The sequence below is a fragment of the Pinus tabuliformis genome, chromosome 6, assembly GCF_031772625.1.
Source record: "Pinus tabuliformis cultivar Carrire ecotype Pingquan chromosome 6, CPIR1, whole genome shotgun sequence".
In the NCBI taxonomy this organism is placed as follows: domain Eukaryota; kingdom Viridiplantae; phylum Streptophyta; class Pinopsida; order Pinales; family Pinaceae; genus Pinus; species Pinus tabuliformis.
This window is the reverse complement of record NC_142292.1, coordinates 805930211-805956765: the sequence shown is the minus strand read 5'-3', so window position 1 is coordinate 805956765 and position 26555 is coordinate 805930211. Positions and strand designations below refer to the sequence as shown.

Here is a 26555-nt window from a genome sequence, read left to right as displayed (position 1 = left end):
TAAGTCAAGCCAGCTTTCCACACCCTCTCACCACTCCAACCATCAGTCCTTGGGTCATTTCAGGCCCCTACTCTGCCTCCCTATCCATTCATGCACCTTACCTCACTCACCCATCCTCCAAAATCCAATTTTTAAACATCCTGTAGAAAAATTACAGAACATCCTGTAGAAATCCTAAACATCCTGTAGAACCCCTGCAGACTTCTTGTAGAAGCTCACAAATGAGGTTTCTTGATAGCCAAACTCTGTGAAACTCTCTGGAAGGGTGTTACGGACCCCTTAGGCCCTCTCTGTACCATCCCAACCTTTTCCAAGCATTTCTCCTCCTTGATCCACCTCTGCACAGTGAAAAGCCAGTTAAAAGCACATGCATGATAATTCTAATAACTTAGTCAAAAATACAAAAAGATGTTTTCTTCAGCTAGAGGCAGTGTAGACACATGTATTTTACCTTCATAGAAGTAATGACATCTCTTTCAGTAGTTTGCATGCTCTCCTTTGCGTCAGTAGGACTAGCTGGTAGAATTAGGGTTTGTTAGGGTTTGCGTTTCTTTTTTGGCTTTCAGTTTCTTTTTGCAATTAGATTAGCTTCCTTCAGGTTAGCTTTCATCCATCAATTAAAAAGCTTCTTCTAAGAGCTCATAGAAGTTGGCTTAAGCTCCTAGTGGACTTGTGCCAGCTGACCAAGTGACAGCTGCGGCAAGAGCTAGTACTTGTGCATACAGCACCGTCGCTTCCAAGTTTGTTACGAACTACCGGGTTGATAAAATTAAAGAAGGGAGTTCCAGGAGTTGTAGCATTATTGCTACAATACTGGAGCCCACCATCTTTTTGGCGCCATTTTCGGGGAAGCGTCAGAGTATTAGTAATTGTTGCTTTTCTTCTATTTTCCACTACAACCTTCTGCTGAGTAGTTTATTTCATTTCCATTATGCAATTTCGTTTTTGCAAAAGTAGATTAGAATTTCCCGCTTTCATAGATTAGCATTTCAATTCCGCAATTTCATTTCTGCAAGAGTAGATTAGCATTTCAATTCTGCAAGCGTAGACTAGCATTTCATTCTTGCAATTTCATTTGGGCAAAATAGATTAGTCCTTTCCTGCTTTCATTTCAATTTCGCATTTTCATTTTAGCAAGATAGTTAGTTGCAGTTCAATCTATTTCAGTTTTGCAGGTAGAAGTAGAAAAAAGCAAAAATCAACCTAAAAGATTTCATTTCATGCCTTGTAGGAGTAGAGGTAATTTAGAAAAATATTTGCACAACACCCCCCACTGCTTACACAGCCAACCTTTTCTCTTCTTCGATGGCTGTGATTAAGAAGAAGCCCTAGGTGGACATCAAGGCATCTTTAAAGAACCTCTAGGGGAGAAGAAGAAAAAAACATTCCTCTGGAGCGAATGGCTACAAGCAGAAATGTTGGGAGCAGTACCTTATCCAAAAATGAATTTGCAAATCAGATCGAAGATTTCAAGAGTGATATGAGGCAGTTTCTTGCCATGCAACTGGATACCTTGCGGGTCCAAAAGAAGCAAGAAGAAGCCAAGAGGGCTTTGGCCATTTTTTGTCCTAGGTGCACTAGAAAGCATCCTAGGAACGAATGTCCATTGTACTCCATAGAAGTGTGTTTTGTCTGTGAAGAATACCATCCTACAGATCAGTGCCCTTCCTTACCCAGAATCAAAGCTGCATATCAGAGAGCCAAAGGAGCCACTGAATCACTCTATTATATGAACCAAAGGAGGCCACATAGACCTAGATCTTACCAGCAGGAGCTGCAAGGGACACCCGAGACCTATTATGACCCCTATCAAGCCACTTTCATGCCTTCTTGGGGTCCCCCTGCTCATCTTTCCTGGTTCACACCTCCTCCGTGTTCCTTCATAGATCCATATTATGCCCAACCAGTTGCTCATTCGTTTCACTCTTATGCTCAGCCACAGCCTCAGTGGAATGCACCTCATCAGGGGTGGAGGCCCCAGTACAACACTCCTCCCACTTCTTTTCCTCCACCACCTGCTCATCCACAACCATCACCTCCTCCTCCACCAAGGCAACCCCAAATGCCTACCCAACCACAACCCCATCCACATCCATCTCAAATCTACACCTCCACTCAACTACCCGTACCACCATTTGCAAAACCATACCATGGAGCAACTCAACCCAATTGCAAAGCTGAGGCACAACATGTCCAAACAACTGCTCTTGAGCTCAATGATCTTCACCATAGCTCAGGAAGAGTATTGCAAAAAAGAGACTATATTGAAAGCATTGAAGGACCACATCAGGCAAAAGAAGATTCAAAAGAGGAAATCAAAGAACCATGGGCTTTACTTGATGAAGAGAAGACATCAGAAGTAGAGATAAAGAAAGATCCTTCATGGTTACCATCAAATCTTCCATGTATTCAAGAGAAAGATCAGCAAAAAGAGGAAGATGAGGAAGTCATAGTAGAAAGTGACATGAAACATGACCCAGATCAGCAAAAGGACCAAGGATATCAAAGCTATATTGAGATATGGTTCCAGACAGTCATTAAGTTGCAACAGTACTCTCTTCCTCAGCTATGTTTGATCCCTTCAAAGTCAGATCATTTTGTCTCTGAAATCTGGATCGCTGTCAAAGCATGCATTTCGAACCTTCACATCATCTTGTCTCTAATCTCGATGTGCACATGGCTCCATTGGAAGTATTCTTATACTTGAAAAGGATTTTGTTTTTCAAGTAGGGTAGGGTAGAAAAAAGGAAAAAAGAAAAAAATGAAAATAAGAAGAAAAATAAAAATCTAAGGTGAAAACCTCCTCGGAGGTGCCTTAGATTGGCTCATTGATTGAAAACCTCCATGAGGCGGTCAATGGGTTGGGAAAAAAGAGAAAAAAGAATAAGATCTTTGGGTGAAAACCTCCCTTGGAGGCGCCTAGGGCAGGCAATTAGGGTGAAAACCTCCATGAGGCGCCCTAGTTGTTTAAAAAAAAAAAAAAAGGAGAAAAAGAAAAAGAAAAATAAAGCTAATTTCCATTGAATAATTTCATGTTGCAGCAATGACATTGCAGGTCAGGAGGATCACTCAAAACAAAGACAAAGGAGTTTTTGTGCCTTCTAGAGGAGGTTCTATATTTCTACAGGAAACATCCTGTAGAACCTTCAAGCGAGCCAGATTCAATTTTGGAAGGGGATCTAAAGCTTGGAATCCATTGGTTATGCCTGCAAGCATCCATGTTCCCATTCCTCACCCTTTTCCATCATCTTTTCCACCTCATTGTGCTTCTACAGGAAGTTCCTGTAGAAATTGTAGGGAGCTAGAAATGGATTTCAAAAAGGTGGTTTGGCGAACATGGTAGCTTCCTCAAGGGTTCAAAAGTCCTCCTGCAATCTTCAAACTCCTCCTCCATCATCTCCATACCTGCATCACAGCCCAAACTCAGTTTTTTTTTCCATGCAAAAACTTGCAAAATGCTTTGAAGAGAAAACACATAGAACAGAATTTGTTTTTGCCCTAACTTGAAAACCATGCATCCATTTGAAAATCCATTTTATGGGGAATTGTATAGGGGTGATGGCAACATGCCTGAGAAGTTTCAGCCAATTCCGGTGCACGGTTTCCAAGAAATCAGCCTCCATCACCATCAGCCATTTTTGCATTTTCTCCATATCCGTGCATCCGTTTCAAAACCTGTTTCATGGGGATATGCATATAGGTGATAGTAGCCTACCCAAGCAGTTTCAGCCAATTCTGATGCACGGTTTCCGAGAAATTGATCTCTGAAATCTTCAGCCATTTTCCATTTTTCTCGAAATCTGTGCATCCATTGATCGTAATTTTGCTATGGGAGATGCATAATGATGATAGGAACGTGCTCAACAAGTTTCAGATCGATCCGGTTTACCGTTTGGGAGCAATGGCGAAAACAAGTTCTGGTCTTGTGAAAATTCAGCAGTAGCAGCTTGAATGTGCAGATTTGAACGTGGAAACAAATGCCTGGAGCTTAGATCTGGCCAAAGGACACCTGCAAAAGAGAAAACAACCAAAAAAATCAGCATCCAAGCCACATGCAATCACAAAAACAAATGCATGCAGCAAATGAAAGATCTCAGCACTTCACAACAACCACACACGACTTGCAGGTACGTGACTAAACTCGTTCCTCTATTTGCATGAATGTAATTCGTAAACAGCATGAGCAATGAGATGGTTGGGATTAAAAAAATCGGTGGCCAGCTAACTGGCCACCCTCGTCCAGTTCGAACAACGCTCGGTGGGTGAAATCAACACGTGTGCTCAGCCATCTCAAGAAGAAAATTGAAAACAGGTAGTGGTGGTTGTTTAAAATCCAACGTAATTGATGGAAGTGAATACAGGCAGAGAACTACAGTTCATAATTACACTACAGTGGGGACCAATGGTTTGCATGGGGCCAACGTGCACTTAGCCAGCTCACCCTCCATCAGTGGAAGCCTCCATAAACAGCCAATCGAACTCATCCTTGAAATGCTCTCACCATTCGCTGATTAATTTGCATTTGCAACATTCTTAGCTGAGATTGCAGTTCAAGTCTGCCTGGTCGGCATGAATATCATTACCAGAGTTGCTCTGGACGAAGGAATGAGTCATTTTTTTTCGTAGCTTACACCCTGGCTGTTGCTACAGTAGTTATTTCTCCTTTTGTTTTTTTCTTGAAATAAACCAACGCCCTGCAAAGACCTGTGCCATCTTCTGGCAGATCTTTGTGCTTGCACTGGCTGGGTAAGACCACTCTATTTCAGAATTTCTACTTTGCTGGCCTAGATTACACCTCCGCTACATTTGCTTCTGCAACGTCAAACCTGGTTCCTGTTGTCACATTTGGGATGGCCACAGCTTTTAGACTGGAGAAAGTTGATATCAGGAGTAAATATGGCCAAGCCAAAGTTGTAGGAACCATTATATGTGTGGGTGGTGCAATGATTATGACCTTCTACAAGGGCCCTGTTCTCATTAGGCTCAATAGGGTTCTTCATAACACATGGCTGCTTGGAGCACTGATGCTGTTTGCCGGCTGTTTATTTTGGTCTGGATGGCTTACCTTTCAGGCTCCAGTTGTTAAGAAATATCCAGCAGAAATTTCATTAACAGCTCTCACGATGCTGCAAGGAACTCTACAGTGCACTGTGGTGGCTTTAATTTTTGAGCCAAAGGCCTCTGCTTGGAGGCTAAAGTGGGACATTCAGCTTCTCAGCATCATATACTCTGTGAGCACCGCATCTTCGTTTTAATAATGTGCAGAAATTCTTAACATCGTCATTGATCATATTGGCCCATAATATGCAGGGAGTATTATGCTTTGCATTTGCCTTCTTTGTACAGACTTACTATATTCGTCTGAAGGGACCTGTCTTTGCTGCAATGTTCAATCCAACTTCAACCATAATTGTTGCAGTGTTGGAACAGCTAATCCTTCATGTGAAATATTATCTGGGAAGTCTGCTGGGGAGCAATTCTAGTAATAGCAGGACTGTATATTGTACTATGGGGCAAGGCAAATGATGACAAGTTGGTGACAAGCCCAGAAAAGCACAACCCTGTAGATGTATCCAACAACATTAGTGATTGGAACATTGGCATTAAACCAAGCTGCCAAAACAGAGGGGGACAAAACCACACTAACACCCAGGGAGAAAAGACTACAGAGTAGAATGGAAAGGACTGAAAAAGTCCACGTCAGTGAGGGCACCTCTAAGGTAGCCACAGCCAAGCTAAAAGGAAAATCACCCACAGCCAAGCAGGATACAGTGGTGCTGTCTGTTTCTACAGGAAGCCAGAACTCAGCTACAAGACTTTCTACAGGAAGTTCTGTATTTTTACCAGAAACATCCTGTAGAAGCCTTTGGGTAGGCTAGAATCAATTATGGAGAGGGATTTGAAGCTTGAAGACTGTTGAGGAGACATGCAACCACTCTTTTCTTCCATCCTCCACTGGTTTCATCTCCTTTCGCCACCATTGCTGCCATCAGATTGAATATACTTGCACAATCATACCAAAGCTGAGAATTCTTTAGGAAAAGGAGCAAGTAGTGGGAAGAAGCAAAGAAGCATGGTTTCATGACAGAGAAGAGGACATCACTTCAGAAGCTTGGCATGACAGGGAGGCCACCAGGGCCATCAAAGATGAGGAGATAGATTGGTTGCTCAGAGGATGAGCAACACTTTCAGTAGGGGGGTGATGATGAGCCCCAAAAATGGATAATTATTTGGGCTCATTCAACCTCCTAATTCGACTTAATCCACCATTCTCATTAGTTTATTGCATGTTTTTGATTATATTTATGCTAATAGAGTGAATTGGGTTAGTCATTATGCCAACAAGTCTAATGTGTGCTTTGTGTAGCCTTTTTGGTCAACTTGGAGACAAAATTGAAGGTCTTAATGAGCACTTGGCAGCCAAATTCGTGGGAGAACAAGGGAGAGGATTTGTAGGAAGGTGTCCCCTTCATTTATGGGCCCTTACCTCGAATTCTCCACCATCAGCTCGGAGTTCAAGGGCCACCAAATCAATCAGCACAAGGGCAGCCAAGCAAGTCAAGTAGGACTGTTGTTAACTGCAAGTTTTGGGCAGCCAAGTCCCTAAAGTTTAGGAGGACTGTTGGGGTCCTCAATTTGTATAAATAAGAAGGCTTAGGGCCTCATTTTGGTTAGCTAGTGGTTAGTCAATTTGTAGCTAGTAGTTAGTCATTTTATAGTCATTTTGCAGTTCGATTTTTAGGCAATAGATTAGCTTTGCTTTCAGCTTAGTTTCAAAGTCTCCTTGTGGACAATTTTGATGTAACTCTTCATTTCTTGATCAATAAAGATGAATCCAGCTTTGCACCAGCTCTAAATCTCTCTTAGGAGGCTGTAGCTCTTGGGGTTGGGCCCATCTCAAGCGCCCAATACCTCCTTTGTTTACCTTTATGTGTCTTTGCTGCATTCTTAGAATAAAATCTGCCATTTAGATCTAAATCTTGTTTTGTTATTTAGGTTGCTTTTGATGATTAAAGTAGATTTTCATATTCAGATTGATTTGATAGGTTAATAACATAAAGGATCCTTGGAAAAAGGGCTCAAGCACCTCTGATCTTACCTCTCCCTCAGTGGGATCGTGAGTTGGGACAAAGGTGACCTTGCTGCCCAACAAAAACACTAGTTTGCTTGTCCATGCAATCTTTGGTGTAATGTTTTCATTTGTAGGATTTAATCATGCGTTCAGGCCTTTTGAAATGCTTCTTTGCTTAAGTGTTGTACATGGTTCTCTTTATGAATAAAGCTGTTGTTCATTTGTTTCATTGACAGTTAGACTAGATTAGCTAAGATTTCGATTGTGTGCAGGACTTAGTTGATTCAGTTAAGTGTACACCGTGCAGGGCATCTCCATCTCTCTCTCATTCACCCAAGCTTCGTCCAGGCCAGCTGCTCCATCTCCTAGTTAGGGTCCTCATCTCACAACTGTCTTTTTGCCCACGTAACCCTACCTTATTTCTCCTCCATTGTCTTAGCCTTCTTTAAGTCAAGCCAGCTTTCCACACCCTCTCACCACTCCAACCATCAGTCCTTGGGTCATTTCAGGCCCCTACTCTGCCTCCCTATCCATTCATGCACCTTACCTCACTCACCCATCCTCCAAAATCCAATTTTTAAACATCCTGTAGAAAAATTACAGAACATCTTGTAGAAATCCTAAACATCCTGTAGAACCCCTGCAGACTTCCTGTAGAAGCTCACGAATGAGGTTTCTTGATAGCCAAACTCTATGAAACTCTCTGGAAGGGTGTTACAGACCCCTTAGGCCCTCTCTGTACCATCCCAACCTTTTCCAAGCATTTCTCCTCCTTGATCCACCCCTGCACAGTGAAAAGCCAGTTAAAAGCACATGCATTATAATTCTAATAACTTAGTCAAAAATACAAAAAGATGTTTTCTTCAGCTAGAGGCAGTGTAGACACATGTATTTTACCTTCATAGAAGTAATGGCATCTCTTTCAGTAGTTTTCATGCTATCCTTTGCGTCAGTAGGACTAGCTGGTAGAATTAGGGTTTGTTAGGGTTTACGTTTCTTTTTTGGCTTTCAATTTCTTTTTGCAATTAGATTAGCTTCCTTCGAGTTAGCTTTCATCCATCAATTAAAAAGCTTCTTCTAAGAGGTCATAGAAGTTGGCTTAAGCTCCTAGTGGACTTATGCCAGCTGACCAAGTTACGGCTGCGGCAAGAGCTAGTACTTGTGCATACAGCACCGTCGCTTCCAAGTTTGTTATGAACTACCGGGTTGATAAAATTAAAGAAGGGAGTTCCAGGAGTTGTAGCATTATTGCTACAATACTGGAGCCCACCAAATGGCGAAGGCTTTGGAAAGACAAAATGGCATTTTTGGCACAATTGTTTATGAAAATAATGGAAATTAAGAGAAAAGGAAGGTGAAAGGTCACAAGTTGCACGTGAGGAGGAAAGTGAAGGAAAATAATGGAAAATGAAGAAAATAGAGGCTTCATACATAAAAATGCTTTTGAGGATCAGTTGGTAACCTTTTTTGTCAATTGAGTCTTGAAGCTCTCTCATTATTCTCTCTCTCTCTCACTCTCTCTTGGACACTTAGAGTTTCTTGGAGCACTTGGGCATTGGAGCAAGAAAGACAAAGAAAGCAAGAGGAAGCAAAGATCAAGCATGGAAAGGCAGGATCAAGTAGCTACAACAGGCTTCATTGTAGGTATCGACTTGCATGTGTATTTTCCTTGCCAGATTTGGCATGCATGGGATTGCATGTGTTTCTTTTATACCATGGAATGGGTTTTTCTAGGTGTGATAGTAATTTTAGCCTAGCCTTGCTATTCCTAATAGCTTTGATGAGATGGGTTCTCTCATTCGGTTTATGTAGAATGGTTGGATTGGATTTGAAGTTGATTGGGGTGGATATCTGAATTGACAAACACATGGTCTGAGTGGTCCCTGAACTAGACTGAGGATCATGAAGCCACTAGCCAAGTAACCCCTGAACCGGACTATGGGTTGCAGTATAGCCAGATTTTGTGCCTCAGTGGGCCTAGGAATCCTTGTCAGTGAATGACAGGATATACGGTAAACTAAGAGGTGGATTTTCTCTCCGTTGGGCCTAGTGATCCCGAGATGGGATGCACGGTAAAACTTGGAGAGTATGTCTCGGTGTAGGGCATAGTGATCCCTGGATCGAACTGTGGATGCACGGTAAAGCTTGAGAGACTAGGAGGCACTTAAATTCCTCTCGGTGTAGGCAGAGAACTCCAGTGCCATCCATGTTAATTGGTGTTTTTGATGTGTTCTATGAGTCCCAAATTCATGCTTGGAATATGGCATGAGGGTGATTGGGTGAAGAAAGACATGGCTCAACCAATCTATTGTCGGGTGGAACGTGGTAGTCCCATCTCTAGTTAGTTCATTTCATTCATTAATGAGAAATTAATTCCCTTAATTTTCATGTGTAAATGTATTGATGTAGATGTGGATTTTGATGGCTGATATGTTTATGGTATTTATGTTCCTATTATGTTAGTTATATGTACATTTTATGACAACAACTATGTATGGATCTGAACATGTTTTTACTTGTATATGAATGGCTAATGTGTCTATGACCTAACAGAGGATAATGTAGCAATTGACATGAGGAAACATTGGCTCATAGCATTTCTCAGATAAGTATGAGATCCCTACACTTAATTATGTTGTTTACACCTGTAGGTTACATATTGGTGATGTGTTTGACGAAATTCATGTCATGGCTAGTGGGGGTATGGTCATGGTCTTGTTCAGTTTATTGATTTTGCATCATTGTTTCCCTCTATTTTGACTGATTCTAAGCTATCACTCCATTCTAGGAAATGGCCTGGGCTCTAGGCATGAAAAAGTGACTTAAATCATGGGTCGCTGGCAGGAAAGCCTGTGAGAGAAACTTTAGGTTGTTGGACTCTCCCTTGCCCATAGCATGATAATGAATATGGCCTAAGAGATCCAAAACAATAGTGGGACCCAGGGACAGGCTGTCTGAGTGGTTGACTTGTCTCCTGAGGGTTATGTTGATGATGATTGGATGACTGTGTGTGATGTTCTGTCAATTCCACTTCCTTAAGGTCACATAGGAGCTCGAATTGATCATAATAGCCTCTCGTCTCATGTTTACCCCAGTTGGCATGGTTACTTGGGTGGATGTGGGAGGAGGCTGTTACAGAGTTGTATCAAAGCATGCTTCAACTCTCGGACTGGATGGGTGGTGTGTGTTGGTCACACATGTATGCCAGTTGCATGTGTGTCTCTTACACTTGCATTTCATGTGCTTGTTGCATGTGCTTGATGATGTATTATGATTATAGGATGGTTGATATGGAGAATTTGATATTGATCTTTTGGAATGTATTTTTTATGAGTATGTGACTGGGTGCATATGGTTACATGTCGCTTACATGTTGATTTTATGTCGCATACTTACATCCTTGTATGTTAGGTTACATTCTTGTATGTTTTGATTACATGTATCAGTCTTGTAGGTTGATTACAAGAATTGATTGCTTATGCCCAACTACATGCATTTATGCGTATGTGTAGTTGACGAGGCATTGCTTATGCATATTGTTGGTTGCATGTGGCAATGTGTATAATGGAGTAATGGTTGTTGTCATGCATGAGGTCATAACATGCATTGTTGATATGGCCTTGCATTGATGACTGGACCCTAACTAGATTGATGTTTAAGTGTTGATACATTTATTTTCATATGTTTATATGTTGTTATGATTATGTTATACATGTATCACAGTGATTTGGTGATCTTGCAGACAAGATAACGTGCCCAAGCTATACTAAGGTACGTCGATTTATTGTGATTTGGTTTATCTTACATATTATGCATTGTAGGAAGAAATATAAAATGGCTAGCAAGAGGGTTGACTACAAAGGATCTCCCTATGAATCTAAAGAGTAGTATGGAATTGGAAATCCTTCAGATTTGGTAGTTACACTGAGGATCTTAAAGGAAGAGATAACGAGTTGTAAGGCAGATAATGACCAGATCATACAGGCACAAGAGAAGAAAGCAAAGGTTAATGCTATACTTCTTCAGAGTTTGTCGGAATTGTAGTGACAAGGGCCGCTTCGGATCAGCCATGGACATGAGGATGGAACTAATGGGGCATATGGTAGTAGGTCTCCTGGTAGACACAGGTCAGATAGATCTGACACAGTGAGAGATGGCAGGTTGTTGGACACTCCAGATAGGAGGGGCGATGAGTATAGGTACTATTCTAGTTCTGGTTCTGATAGACATCATGATCATCATTGCTATCATCCTTACAGGAGGAATGATAGGGGATACTTGCTAGATGAATTCAAGAAAGCAAAACCACCTACTTTTGATGGAGATGTGAAGAAGTCGAAAGAGGTAGAGGCTTGGATACTTGGGATGAACAAATTCTTTGAGTTGCATGAGTACACAGATAACATGAAGGTCCGAATAGCTAACTTCAGTTTGAAAGGTAAAGAAGACATCTGGTGGGAAGATGTTAAGTGGTTCAGAGATATTAGGACGGATGACTTGAGTTGGCGGAAGTTCAAGAGGCGTTTCAGGAAGAAGCACTTGTCAAAAAGATACTACGACAGTAAGGCTAAATAATTATATGAGCTAAAGATGGGATCAATGACAAATGAAGAGTACATGACCAAGTTCCTGGAGCTATTGAGGTATGTACCGTATCTTACTGATGAGAAGGCTAAAGCTCAGAGATTTGTCAATGGTTTTCCATTAGAATTTAGAGATTGGATTGAGTATGATGAGCCTCGGTCACTTGAGGAAGTCATTGGGAAATTGAAGCATTGCTATGAGTATTCAAAGTGTAAGAATGAATCTTAGCATGGATGGAAAGGACACGAGTCACAACAACAACAACATAGAGGTGAGGGCACTGGTTGGTTGGAGTGTTGGACATGTGGTGAGAAACACCTTAGGAGAGATGGTCAGCAGCATCAGGGTGGAAGGCCTAAGATATACAGTGCATGCTAAGAAATTTACTGCATAACATAAATAAATACTGAGAGGAATAAATATAAAATTTACCAACAATAACCATAAACACATAAATACACATGTTTATCCAGGAAAACCCCAAATCCAGGGAAAAACCCAATCATAATGAAATTTCATTATCCTTGGCCAAAACCCTGGCCAATCCGGCCAAGTGAGCCTTCACCGCACACCTCCAGGCCTTTTCATTACAATGAAGTCCTTCCAGCCTTTTATAGGCTCCATTACATATAATACCACGGGCATAATACCATGGGTGCACAATACCATGTGCCCCAAAACCATCACTGTTTACCCTGGTCAACTTTTGACTCTATCCCGAGTCAAGTTTACCTAGAAATTCCCCCCTTAAACTTGACTTGGGGTTCCTTGACTAACTCCAGCCAAACCTGCTAAGTGAGCTAATCCCACTCACTCTAGCTCTTACCCCCCTTAGAGTTTTTACCCAGGGTATTGTTAACCCGACATCCCCCCTACCACCTAGGTCTAACCCAGACTTTATCGGTGATCACCCAGGGGTACACATGCCTTACCAGGTCTTAAAGTAGTATGCCCACTTACATGCAATAATTTTGACTTCATTAATTTTTTTTTTTCGTTTCTTGCTGCTGCGATTCTGATCCATCCTCTCTCAATTTGATTTGCTCAAAAACTTCTATCAAACTGCTCCAACTACGAGCCTGATGAGAACCTTATAGATTCTAGCACCAGTGGCCTCATGTAGCAGAAAATGAACAATTTTTGAAGCTGCATGAACCCTGAACAATTCGTCAAAATGTTCCAAACCGGTAAATATCGCAAATGCACTGCGATCCCTGGCGGTTATGGCACTATCTTCCGCACATTCTCCTCGAGGTTCTTCCGCGTACGATTGTTCCACCATTATTTTCCAGACCCAGATCTGGAAAAATGCTGCATTAATCTCATCAGGCACTATAAACCCCTGGCATCAAAGAATCCCTTTGAAGCCAATATCTGGCTCTGATACCAATTGTTAAGAAATTTACTGCATAACATAAATAAATACTGAGAGGAATAAATATAAAATTTACCAGCAATAACCATAAACACATAAATACACATGTTTATCCAGGAAAACCCCAAATCCGGGGAAAAACCCAATCATAATGAAATTTCATTATCCTTGGCCAAAACCCTGGCCAATCCGGCCAAGTGAGCCTTCACCGCACACCTCCAGGCCTTTTCATTACAATGAAGTCCTTCCAGCCTTTTATAGGCTCCATTACATATAATACCACGGGCATAATACCATGTGCCCCAAAACCATCACTGTTTACCCTGGTCAACTTTTGACTCTATCCCGAGTCAAGTTTACCTAACAGTGCACATGAAGCGCAGATAGTTGGGGATGTTGGTCAGAGTATTCCACGTATCTATGCGGCAGTGGACAACAGATGGGAAGAACACCAAGAATCTATCATTGGGATGGACAGTAATCTTTGTGATCAAGTTATTTCTATTTTGATTGACCCTGGATTTAGTTATAGCTATTTTAGTCTTGACTTGGTGGATAGGTGTGTTTTGAGTGAGGAATTGCATGTAGAGTCTTGGTTAGTGTAGTTGGCTACAAGTACAAGTGAGTTCATCATTCGGTAAGGGATTGCGCATTTGATTTGAATGGTATGCCTACAACCTCACATTTAAATTTACTACCATTGGGATCATACAATAAGTTGTTGGGCATGGATTGGTTGTATCTTCATAGAACCAAGGTACACTACTATGACAAAGCCATTGAGTTTGTTGATGACAATGGGGAACCAAGAGTCTTGTAGAGTAAGAAGAAAGCCACACCAGTTAGGATGGTGACAGCTATGCAAGAAAAGCATAGACGCTAGAAGGGGTGCAAGATATTTGCAATACACAATTCTAGTGATAAGGGTAAGGAGGTTGAGGATACAAATGTGTTGAAAAGGTACCTAGTTTTGCAGCAATTTTAGGATGTATTTCCTGAGGACATTACAAAGTTACCACATCACAGGGAGGTAGAATTTCTATTGAGTTATTGCCAAGGGTAGCTCCAACATCAAAATCACCTTACAGGATGAGCACACCTGAGTTGGTTGAGTTAAAATTGCAGTTGAAGGAAATGATGGACAAGAGATACATTATGCCAAGTGTATCACCTTGGGGCGCACTAGTATTGTTCGTGAAGAAGAAAGATGGTACTCTCAGATTACGCATTGATTACAGGAAGTTGAATAAGGTGACTATAGAGAATAGGTACCCTTTTCTAAAGATTGATGACTTGTTCGATCAACTGAAGGGAGACTCAGTGTTCTCCAAGATTGATGTGAGATATGGATACCATCAGGTATGCATCAAAGATGAGGAAATTTACAAGACTGCGTTCAGGACCAGGTATGGGCATTATGAGGTTGTTGTTGTTCCATTTGGCTTAACTAATGCTCCAACTACATTCATATGTTTGATGAATAGTGTGTTGTGTCCATATTTGGATAAGTTTGTTATTGTGTTCATTGATGATATATTGGTATATTCTAAAAATGAGGAAGATCATGTCGAGCATTTAACAGTCGTGTTGAGGTTGTTGAGAGAGCTTGAATTGTATGCTAAGCTCAACAAGTGTAGCTTTTTTCAGAGTGAGGTACACAACTTGGGACATGTTGTCTCCAAGGAGGGCATTGTAGTACATCCAAAGAAGATAAGGGCCATCACAGAGTGGATAGCTCCTAAGAGTGTGGATGAGGTAAGATATTTCATGGGTCTGGCAAGCTATTAAAGGAGGTTCATCAGGAACTTCTCGCAGATTTCTTATCCCATTACATCATTGCAAAGGAAAGGTAAGAAGTTTGAATGGACAGAGGAGTGCAAGGTTGGATTTGAGAAGCTTAAGGAGTTGTTGGCACATGCACCAGTGCTACAGATTGCAGATCCAGACAAAGAGTTTGTGTTATGTACAGATACTTGTGAGAGAGGGCTTGGTGGAGTCCTTATGCAAGATCAACAAGTGGTATGTTATGAGTCCCGGAAACTAAACGAGCATGAGCATAAATACCCGACACATGACCTTGAGTTGGTAACGATTATACATGCATTGAAGCTGTGGAGGCACTATCTTCTTGGCAGGAGGTTTGTACTGATGTGTGATCATATTGGGTTGAGGTATTTTTTTGACCCTCCGAATTTGAACGCCAGGCAGGCTAGATGGTTGGCCACAATCAGTGAGTTTGATTTTGAGATCAAGTACATCAAAGGTAAAAAGAACAGTGTGGCAGATGGTCTCAGTAGACTGCTACATGTACATCACTTGGCAGCTATGAGCTCCTATGGAACAAACTTACAGGATAGGACCTTGCAAGTAGGTCAGTAGGATGTCAAGTATATGGAGATTGTGCATAGGTTGCAATAGGGTGCTGGTATAGGTACATGTGATATTATAGGTACAAGCACGGGTGTAGGTATAGGTACATGTAGTGGTACAGGTATAGGTGGCAGTACAGGCACAGGTGCAGGTGCACATGGTATGGACTATTGTCTTACAACAGATGGATTGGTTAGGTTCCAAGACAAGATATATGTACCCGAATTCAGTGAGCTCAAGAAGGTGATATTGAGGGAGTTTCATGTGAAACCTTATTTAGGTCACATAGGTTATCAGAAGACACTGACAACAATGAAGAAACTCTACTATTGGTCAAATTTGAAGAGGAATGTAGGAGAGTTTGTGGCAATATGTTTTGACTGTCAGCAAGTGAAAGTTGAGTGTAAACATCTAGGTTGACTACTACAACTGCTTGCGATTCCAGAGTGGAAATGGGATAATTTCCATGGATTTCATCAGAGGGTTGCCGAAGATAATGAAACAACATGATTCCATCATGGTCATTGTAGATAGGTTAGAAAAGGTTGCACAATTCATTCCGATGTAGTCTACGTACCCAGCTAGTGATGTGGCACAGGTATTCATCAGAGATGTAGTTAGACTGCATGGTGTTCCAAAGAAGATTGTGTCAGACAGGGATGCGAAGTTCACTTCCAAGTTTTGGAAGGAGTTATTTATAGGTTTGGGCATAGAGTTGGCCTTCAACACAACTTATCATTCGTAGACATATGGAAAAACAGAGAGGGTCAACAGGATATTGGTGGACATGTTGAGGATGTATGTGATGCATTAGCAGCATAAGTGGGAAGAGTATCTTCCTTTGCGAGAGTTCACATACAACAATGGTTCTCAGGAGTCATTGAGGATGAGTCATTTTGAGGCTTTGTATGGGTGATGTTGTAACACTCTCATCAGTTGGATTGATCTGATTAGCAGGGTATTGATTGGACCAGATATGTTGGCAGACATGGAACATGAAATGCAGGTTATAAAGAAAAATCTGAAGGCATCACATGATAGGTAGAAAAGATATGCAGATCGGAATAGGTTGTTCAAGGAGTTCCAGGTTGGGGAACATGTGTACTTTCACATCAAACTAAATAAGAGCTCCTTGCGGATTAGATCATGTGCTAAGTTGGTACCATGGTTTATGGACCCTTTAGTATTATTGAGAGGATTGGGTCAGTATCCTATCTACTTGCATTGCCTCTGGCAGTGAAAGTCCATGATGTTTTCCATTAGTCTTTGCTTAAGAAGTATGTTAAGGATGTTGATCATGTGATTGATGGGTTTGTATTGCAGGTGGAACTAGATGGAGAATTCTGGTCAGATCCTCAGTGAATATTGTAGAAAAGGGTGCTTATGCTCCAGAATCGAGAAATCAAGCAAGTTAAAGTGCAATGGAAGCACTTTGGGCTCGATGAAGTTGCATGTGAGGAGGAAAATGAAGGAAAATAATGGAAAATGAACAAAATAGAGGCCTCATTCATAAAAAGGCTTATGACGATCAGTTGGTAACCTTTTTTGTTAGTTGGGTCTTAGAGTTCTCTCATTATTCTCTTTATCCCCCCCCCCTCTCTCTCTCTCTTGGACAGTTAGAGTTTCTTGGAGCACTTGGGAATTGGAGAAAGAAAGGCAAAGAAGGCAGGAGGAAGAAAATATCAAGCAGGGAAAGGCATAATCAAGTAGCTACAACAGTCTTCATTGCAGGTATCGACTTGCATGTGTATTTTCCTTTCTATATTTGGCATGTATGGGATTGCATGTGTTTCTTTGCTACCATGGCATGGGTTTTTCTAGGTGTGATAGTATTTTCAGCCTAGCCTTGTCATTTCTTGATAGCTTTGATGAAATCAGTTCTCTCATTCGGTTTATGCGGGATTGCTAGATTGGATTTGAAGCTAAGTGGGGTGGATCTCCGAATTGACAAACACATGGTTTGAGTGGTCCCTAAACTAGACTGAGGATCACGAATCCACTGGCCTAGTAACCTGTGAATTAGACTATGGGTTGCGGTAAATCCAAATTGTGTGCCTTAGTGGGCCTAGGAATCCTTGTCGGTGAGTGGCAGGATATACAGTAAAACCAAGAGGTGGATTTTATCTCCGTTGGGTCTAGTGATCCTGAGATGGGATGCATGGTAAAGCTTTGAGAATATGTCTTGGTGTAGGGCCTAGTGATCCCTGGATTAGACTGTGGATGCATGGTAAAGCTTGAGAGACTAGGAGGCACTCAAATTCCTCACGTGTAGGTGGAGAACTCCTATGGATTCCATGTTGATTGTTGTTTTTGACGTGTTCTATTAGTCCCACATTCATGATGGAATATGGCACAGGGGTGATTGGTTGAAGAGATACTTGGCTCAACTAATCTATGGTCAGGTGGAACGTGGTGGTCCCATCACCGGTTGGTTCATTGCATTCATTAATAAGAAATTAATTCCCTTGATTTTCATGTGTAAATGTATTGATGTATATGTTGATTTGATGGCTGATATGTTTATGGTATTTTTGTTCCTATTATGTTGGTTATATGTGCATTTTATGACAACAACTATGTATGGCTATCAACATGTTTTTACTTGTATATGAATGGATGATGTGTCTATGACCTAATAGAGGATATTGCAGCAATTGATATGAGGGAACAATGGATCATAGTGATTCTCAGATAAGTATGAGATCCCTACACTTAATTATGCTTTTTACAAATGTAGGTTATATGTTGGTGTTGTGTTTGAAAAAATGCATGTTATGGCTAGTAGGGGTTTGGTTATGGCCTTGTTTAGTTTATTTCTTTTGCATCATTATTTCCCTGTATTTTCACTGATTCTAAGCTATCACTCCATTTTGGGCAATGGTCTGGGTTCTGGGCCTGCAAAAGTGGCTAAAATCTCAAGATCGCTGGCACAGAACTGGAAATTTTAGTCTCTGGCTGTAGGCAGGTAGGTCTGTGAGAGCGACTTTAGGTTGTTGGTCACTCCCTTGTCCATAGCATGAGAGTGACTATGGCCTAAGAGATATAGAACAAAAGTGGGACCCAGGGACAGGTTGTCTGAGTGGGTGACTTGTCTCTTGAGGGTTCCGTTGATGATGATTGGATGACTGTGTGTGATGTTCTGTTGATTCCACTTCCTTAAGGTGACATAGGAGGTCGAATCTGATCATAGCAGCCTCTCATCTCATGTTTACTCCGATTGGCATGGTTACTTGGGTGGATGTGGGAGGAGGCTGTTCCACAAGAATAAATACTTATTTGATTAACTTGTGTGGTTGGCAACTATAGGAGGGAATTCAACTCTCTAACAAACCAAAGGCAAGCTTCATTGTATTTTCTTTTGCAGATGACCACCCTGAGTCAGATTCAGAGTTTGAGGAGTTAAGTGCTCAAGCATATTCACACCAATAATTAGTCAAACATGTAATCAAGAGGAGTAGTCCAATATCAAGGTGGAGTATTAACTACTCCCAAGCAGCAAGTACCCTTGTGACTCACTCTATCTTTTAGAAATCAAACACAAAGACTCAAACAAGATTCAAGGAAATTTATCTTAGTCGAGGAGTATTATCTCACTCAATTGGTGGTTTTATTGGCCTCAAGGAAAAAAAAAAGTGAATTAATATCTCCCATGAGTCTACTGGCCAGCCAAATCCAACACCAATACACACAATAGTTCACACCAGATTTCAAGGAATGGTGTCCCAAACACACCACCAAGGGTTTTCTACAACATTGTTTCTCCTGATCTCCCCTGCTCCTACACGTGCTCCTCTTTTCACCACTCTCTTTTATCATGTGATGACCTTGCATCCATCCACTCACGTCGTGGGGAAAAACAATCATGGACACTCCCTACCCAATCACTCCTAGCCAATATTTTATAGCATGGAGCATTTCATCCTTCCAGCAAAACATTTCAACTCCACTCCTTTTTGCCTCACTTTCTTCACGTCCCTTATCTTGCGTGTTTACTTCCTCAACACATCCCACAAGAATAGGGATAACACGAACTTGTCTTTTACTGCATGCTTCCCATACACAACTTCAATGCCTGCACAGGTGAACCATTTAATTTGTTAGGGATCTAGCTAGGGGAATAAATGAAGTGAATTTCATTTACACTCAAGACAAGAAATTCCTCCTCCTCAGTCTCTAAATCTATGTCATCTCCTTTAGCCTAAATAATTATTTATATTTCCACACTATTTACATGAATTAATGTACACAATGACATTTACAAGAGAGGTAGAAGAAGGGTTTTCATACTTACTAATACTACATGCCCAAAAAAACATAATTCAAGTTCATATGAAACATGTTTATATGACATTCTTTTAGTTGACCAATTTAATTAAAAGGGAAAAAATGACATAACTACTTTTGAGATAAATCTCAACTTTAGATTTGACAATGACTACTACTAAGAATTTTATAAAATATGATGTGGAGGTTAAATCCCTACCATCCACTTGATAATTATGATGTTAGTTTATGGGCATAGACCATTCTTCATATGATTCCAACAATTAATTCCATTTATCTTCTTTTTCTTCCATCAACATATCAGGACTATTTACTTGTGTGGCTTTTTCTTCCATTTTTTTATCCATTTTGTGAGTAGATATCTCAATCAAACTAGGTCTACTATCGGTTGTTTGGACAAACACTTGAGTTTCTCTTTTGTAGGTTTGAGTTGTCTCTCTTGCTTCGAGGAGAGGTTCCCCTATAGCAAGGATCCCTGCTGCCTGGGAAAGGTAGTCTTGTTTCTCAAATGATCTTTCCTCCCTAAGTTCATGTCTCAATAATTTTATGGTGGTATAAATTTATCTACTTTTTCTTCTCTAACATATTATTCTCGTTTAAAAGGGATGCATATAAGGACATGAGACAAGGAGAAATTATTGCTTTATGCCTCATGATTTTGGATGTCCTCTTCAATTTTGGGGCAATTTTGGCCTCTTTTGTGGGCAAGTTAGGAGTGGCAACTTCTTCTTCTTCTTCTTCTTCTTTTGTGTATACCTCTATAATTGTAACAAGACCTTCTCTTAGAATTTCCCTTACTAGCTTTGATGTTGCAGTAAGGATTTATGCCCCAATTTATTCATCAAGTGTATACCGAACAAAATATTGACCATCTCCCATCACTCTTGTTGATTCTTGTGTATCAGTAGGGTGTCTTTCTTTAGTTAACCCTACTGGTTCTTGTGGAGTTACAGGGGTTTCTCCTTGTGCTACAACTCCTTTTTATTTTTCCACCCTTTTTGGTTCTTGTGTAGTTGCAAGGGCTTCTTCTTGTGTTTGTTGAGTTGCAACAATGAGGGTATACCTAGTCATTTTCTTCTTTAGAATGGGTACATACACTAGCCTCTTTGTCATTCATCTCAATATCTTGGTTGTGGGTTTGCTCCCTATTATCTTGAAATCATTGTCATGACTACTCTCATTTTTCTACAAAGTTGCAGTAGAAACCTTAGGGATTTATTCCTCAATTGGAATCCTAAGGTATTATTTAGGTAGTAGAGTTTCAATAATGTATTCTTTTATTGCAAATGTAGGAGTTACAACACTTGCAACCTCTACAACTGCAATGACATTGTCTCAAGGTGAAGTTGTAGTAGTTGAATCTCCTCCAAGCAGATTCAAAGAAATTAAAATCTCTGTTGTTTCTATTTCTACCTCAGCCCACACCCGACCTTCTCAGTGCAATGTGCACTCAAACAAAACATTTATGATCCCGTGATGTGAAATGGCATGCCTAGGTCATCCATATTTCTACATAAGTGAAGTCATAGTCTGCAACATACTCAAAAGGAAAAATAACATGTTAATGAAGTTTCCATGCCACAAGTGGTCCATTAACTTGAGGTATTATAAATACACAACCTATGGTGGCCTTGACAAGTTATATACCTCTACACCACCATAACAACATCTCCCCATGGAGACGATAATGATTGTCTATCAAACCTGGTCCCTTTCCTTACTGGAGATTCTCCTGGCTAAAGAAACTATTCCATGATCTCAAGTTTTGGCCTCCAATGACATTACCATAAATCTCTTACATGATCAAGTCTTATTACTTCATCCATAACATCCCCTAACACTTGCACCACAGTTCCTGCCACGACAGACCTATCCTCCCTAAAATTCATGGAAAATTCAGGGGCCACCTCATCATCATACCCATGTATTTTGTGTACATATTCTATCTAACCTCCCCATTGAAAGATATCCCATATATGGTCATATGCTTATAGTAACAATGTCTCTTTAGGTTCATTACGGTTCAATGAAGTTCACATTTTTCTTTCTTCTCAGAGCTCATGCAAACTTTGATTACAAATGGAATAAAATGATTTGGTAGTTGGAGATTTCCTTATATGGAAGGGGATGATTTTGTGATGAGGTGATCATGTCATTGGTTGATGGAGGTAGTGAGTGACGCAAGTGAATTTAAATCAGAGTCCAATTCAATAAATTCCAATCAATGTTATTCATCATGTGATTTTTGGGAAATGTACCTCTTTGACTTACCATAAGTGATTGTCATGACTTATACCTTTGTTGCACTACCATGTTGGTCATAAAAAATATATCAAATATGTATTAGCATTCGAGTTGAAACGTAATTACTAAGTTGTAGCAATAGAGTTCTAGATATATAGAAATGGCGCTGACCATAGTTGCAACTCGGCCTTGTCCTAGTTTCTCAGTAGGATCATCGTCACTTGTTCTAGCAATTAGAATTATGGGAGTGGATTTACAGTAAAAACACTCTAGAGTTGCAGCAACTGGGTTTTCATTAATCATTTGTAGCTTCAGAGTTACAACAACTTCATTACAACCATAGAGTTGCAATGATGGTGGTTTATTGATAAAGTTGCAGTAATGGGGGTTCAACGATAGAGTTTTAGCAATGCAGTTGTACAATGGATCTACAACAACAAAAACATCCTATCCTGCATATCCTGAAAAAAATTATTAGCGGAAAAATTATAAAGAAATTGTAAGTGCCATCCATCACCAATTTTCCTTAAGAAGGATTACTTTGATAGGGGTCTGTGATATAACCAAATCTCATGTCCATTTTCCATTAGGGGAATTCTCTCTTCATCAATGGTATGAAATTTGATTGCTTCATTATCATACACAATGTATATCTCATAGGGACCAAGCCATCAAATACAAAAATTTCTTTGGAAATCCTTAAACTTGGAATCAAATAACGAAGTCCAATCTCCAACGTCAAATTTCTTCTTCTTGATGAAATTTTCATCCCACCGTGTTTTGTGCTGTTGTATAACTGATGCACAGTGTAAGGAAACTTGACGTAGCTCATCAAGCTTATTTACCTAGAGGATTCTTTTATTTTTAGCTTTAGATAGGTCCATTCCAAATTATATTATTATTTTGAGTGTTCAAATCACTGTCTCGATTGAAAAAAATACTCTCCTCCTATACACTAATTCATACATAATGTATCTAGTAATAATTATCCATGTAGTCTAGTAGGCCCATTATTGAGGGAGTTGATCAACCCAATTCTTGAGGTGTAGTCTTTTATTATTGGTCATAGTAGCCTCAAAAATATTATTTCTACCTTCCACCTATCCATTGGCTTATGGATGGTATAGTTTTGTCAATATGTGCTTGATCTTGTATGTCTTTATTATATTTTTCCCAAGCATTGAAATGGATTTATCTCCTTCTTCAGTAACCATTTCTCAAGGAATCCTGAACCGGGTGAAGATCTCCTTGCGTAGAAACTCTACAACTACTTATTTAGTTTCAACCGAGAATGCCTTGACTTCCATCCATTTTGTGACTTAATATCTCTCTCTCTCTCTCTCTCTATATATATATATATCTCTCTCTCTCTCTCTCTCTCTCTCTCTCTCTCTCTCTCTCTCTCTCTCTCTCTCTCTCTATATATATATATATATATATAGATATATATATTAGGATGTAGTAGTTGTAACGAGAAGGAGGATTAATAGGTCCCACAAAATCAAGGGCTTGTTCGTTTAAGGGCTTTAGTACCATCTATGGATGTAATGGTATCTCGTCTAACTATCCCAATCTTCCCATATGCTGAAAACTCTCACATATCTTCATATATTGCTTGGCATATTTGAAGATAATGGGGAAATAGTAGCCCTGATGAGGTACTTCGTACCCAATCTATTTTATGTGGAGTGGCCCCCACAAGGACGATAATGGCATACCTTCAATATCTTGTATATCTCATCTTCTCATACACATATATGGATAATAAGATTTGGTCTTGTATAGAAGAGACACCCTTCGATCCATGAGAATATCTAACTCTATTTACTAATATTTTTCAGTTCCTTTGGAGACAAGTGATGATGAATTTTTCCTGCAATCAAGACTCAAGTTTATCAAGGAAAGAGTCTTCTACATGAGGCTCTTTCTCATTTGATGTTAGCAGTGAAAGACAAGTAGCCACTACATTGTCCTTCCCTAGTTTATTTAGGATGATTATGTCAAAATTTTGCAATAATAATAACAACCTAGTTACTCTACCATTTATGATTGGTTTATTCATTAAGTATTTTAGGGAATCATGGTTAGTGTGAAAAATTACTAGATAACTATTGTATAATATTGACATTTTTATTTCATGTATCACTGCAATAAAATATTTTCTATCAACATATAATTTAGTTATGTAGGTGAGAGATTTTTTCTAATAAAATAAATAGCATATGGAGAATTTCCTTCTTATTGTCCTAAGAAAAAGCTAATGGAAGCATGTGATGTATCCATGGATATATGGAACAACATGGACTAATTGGGCCCTCTTAAAACAAGATCTTTTGACACTCAATATTTCAATGCTTCAAAGGAAAGTTGATAGCTCTCTACTCACACAAATTCATTTTTTTAAGTAGAGGAATGAAGGGGTGAGATCACTGTGAAATTATTCAATGAAATGATTTTAGTAACCACTATGTTCTAGAAACATTTGTACCTCTTTTTGAGTTCATGGAATCGACAAGTTTAATACTACCTTAATCTTCATGGGATCCAGTTAAATTCATCTTTCTGAGATGTGGTGCCCTAGTACTATGCTTTCAATTAACATTATGTGAAATTTTTTATTACTAAGGGAAACATGGCTTTCCTTATGTCTTATTAAAACATGTTCTAGATTGCCCATGGATATATCAAATATATCACCATATTTTTGTAAATCATCCATATATATTTCTGCACAATTGTAAATTAGACTAGATAATATCTTAATTATGGATCACTAGAAAGTGGTTGGATCATTACAAAGCCTAAAGGGTAGAACATGATAAGAGAATTTTCCCTAAGGATAGGTGAATGTAGTCTTGTCTTGGCGTTCTCGAGCGATTTGGATCCATTAAGGAAAGGAAAATATTTCTTCCTTGCCAATATATTTAGGACTTGGTCAGTGAATGTAAATGGGAAATGGTATTTATGTGTTGCTTTATTAAGCTCACAATAATTGCCATATATTTTCTATTTACCATTCTTCTTTGGTACAATGATAAAAGGGGATACCCACTAACCATTAGAAATGGGATAGATAAAGTTGGTTTATAACAATTTTGCATCTCCTCTTTAAGTACATCCCTCGGTGTCAAATTCATTGATTGTTGAGGCTAGTGAATGGGTCTTGAACCTTCTTTTATATAGATATGATGAGTGCATATGTCAAGATGGATTCCCTTCATATAAGTGTATTCCTAAGCGAAAGCATCACTACGCCTCTATAGGACTTCAATCAATAAATCCTTTTTTTTGTTTGGTTAGCCCTTGATTGATTTTGAAGGTCTTTCTAGGGATAATTTCTATAGTCTCTAGGGTTTGTTCTGTCTCTTTAGTGGTAGAGGGTTCATGTGCTATTGATGTTTCATTCGATGCAAAATAAAAGCCTAGACTTCTAGGTTCATGATGTGAGTAATATCATGTGTGTCAATTGAATATGAGGATGAAGCTATGAAGTAACTAATTTCCTTGTCCTTAGTTTTATCTCATTTGGCCAGATATTGGTTAATAGTGAGAAACAAATAGGCAACTTCCTCTCATCACTTTATTGGTTGTTAGTCCAAAATGGTGTCTCAAGATCTATACCGAGTTTGGTGGGAGGATATAGATTAATTTTTTTTATTGATGTCGCATGGGAAATGGCCATGTTACTTGACATAATAGGATGTGTACTTTGTTGTACCAACAATCCTAGTAACAGGAAACATGGCCTATATCATCCCTTACTTGTACCCACTCATTTTGGGAAATCATTTCCACGAACTTTATCGGAGGTTTATCAGAAACCATGAAGGGACATGACTACCTATTCATGGTAGTTGATAAGTTCTACATTCTATTCCGACGCCATATAAATATACCATTAGCAGGAAAGAAGAATTAAAATTATTATTTGGATAGATCTTGGTGCACTTTGGGATACCATGGAGGATTTTTTCAAATAGGGACACAAGATTTCTTAATGCAATTTCAACTGCATTGTGGGAGAAGATGGAAACAGTTGAATAGGTCTACAACATTCCATCCATAGAAAAATGCATAGAGAGAAACAGTCAATATGACTTTGATGCGACTTTTGAGGGGTTACAATTAGAATCATCCAAAGACATGGGATAAAAATATGGTATATATATAACACTCTTATAATAGATCAATTGACACATCTACTTGTAAGTCCCCATTTGAAACTTGTTTTTGGATATTTTTTACTTTCACCTTTTGATATTGCATATGGGAAACAAGGAAGAGAGTGGGAGGATCTTACAGGGGAAGCCTTGAGGGCTAAAAAATGAGAAGATAACGAAAATCCATATACAAGTACATGAGACATTGCAGAAGTCACAACAAAAATACAAGGCTAGGCATGATCAACATAGAACATATAAGTCATTCAAGATGAGAGACAGAGTATGGTTATAGTATAACAATGAGAGGCTAGAGGGTCTTGGTAAGAAAATTAATAATTTGTGGCATGGTCCCTTTGAGATATTGAAAAAGGTGGGAGATAATTCCCGTACTTCTTCTATCCCCGTACATGTACATTTACTCAAATTATTGTGAATGTAGAGAATATGAAACTCTACGATCCTT

At 39.6% G+C, this 26555-nt stretch overlaps 1 pseudogene; it reads left to right on the top strand.

Moving 5' to 3' along the window:
* Window positions 1–3901: 3901 nt before the first annotated feature.
* LOC149261251 (WAT1-related protein At2g39510-like) overlaps window positions 3902–26555 on the top strand; it is a 61964-nt pseudogene continuing 39310 nt past the window's right edge.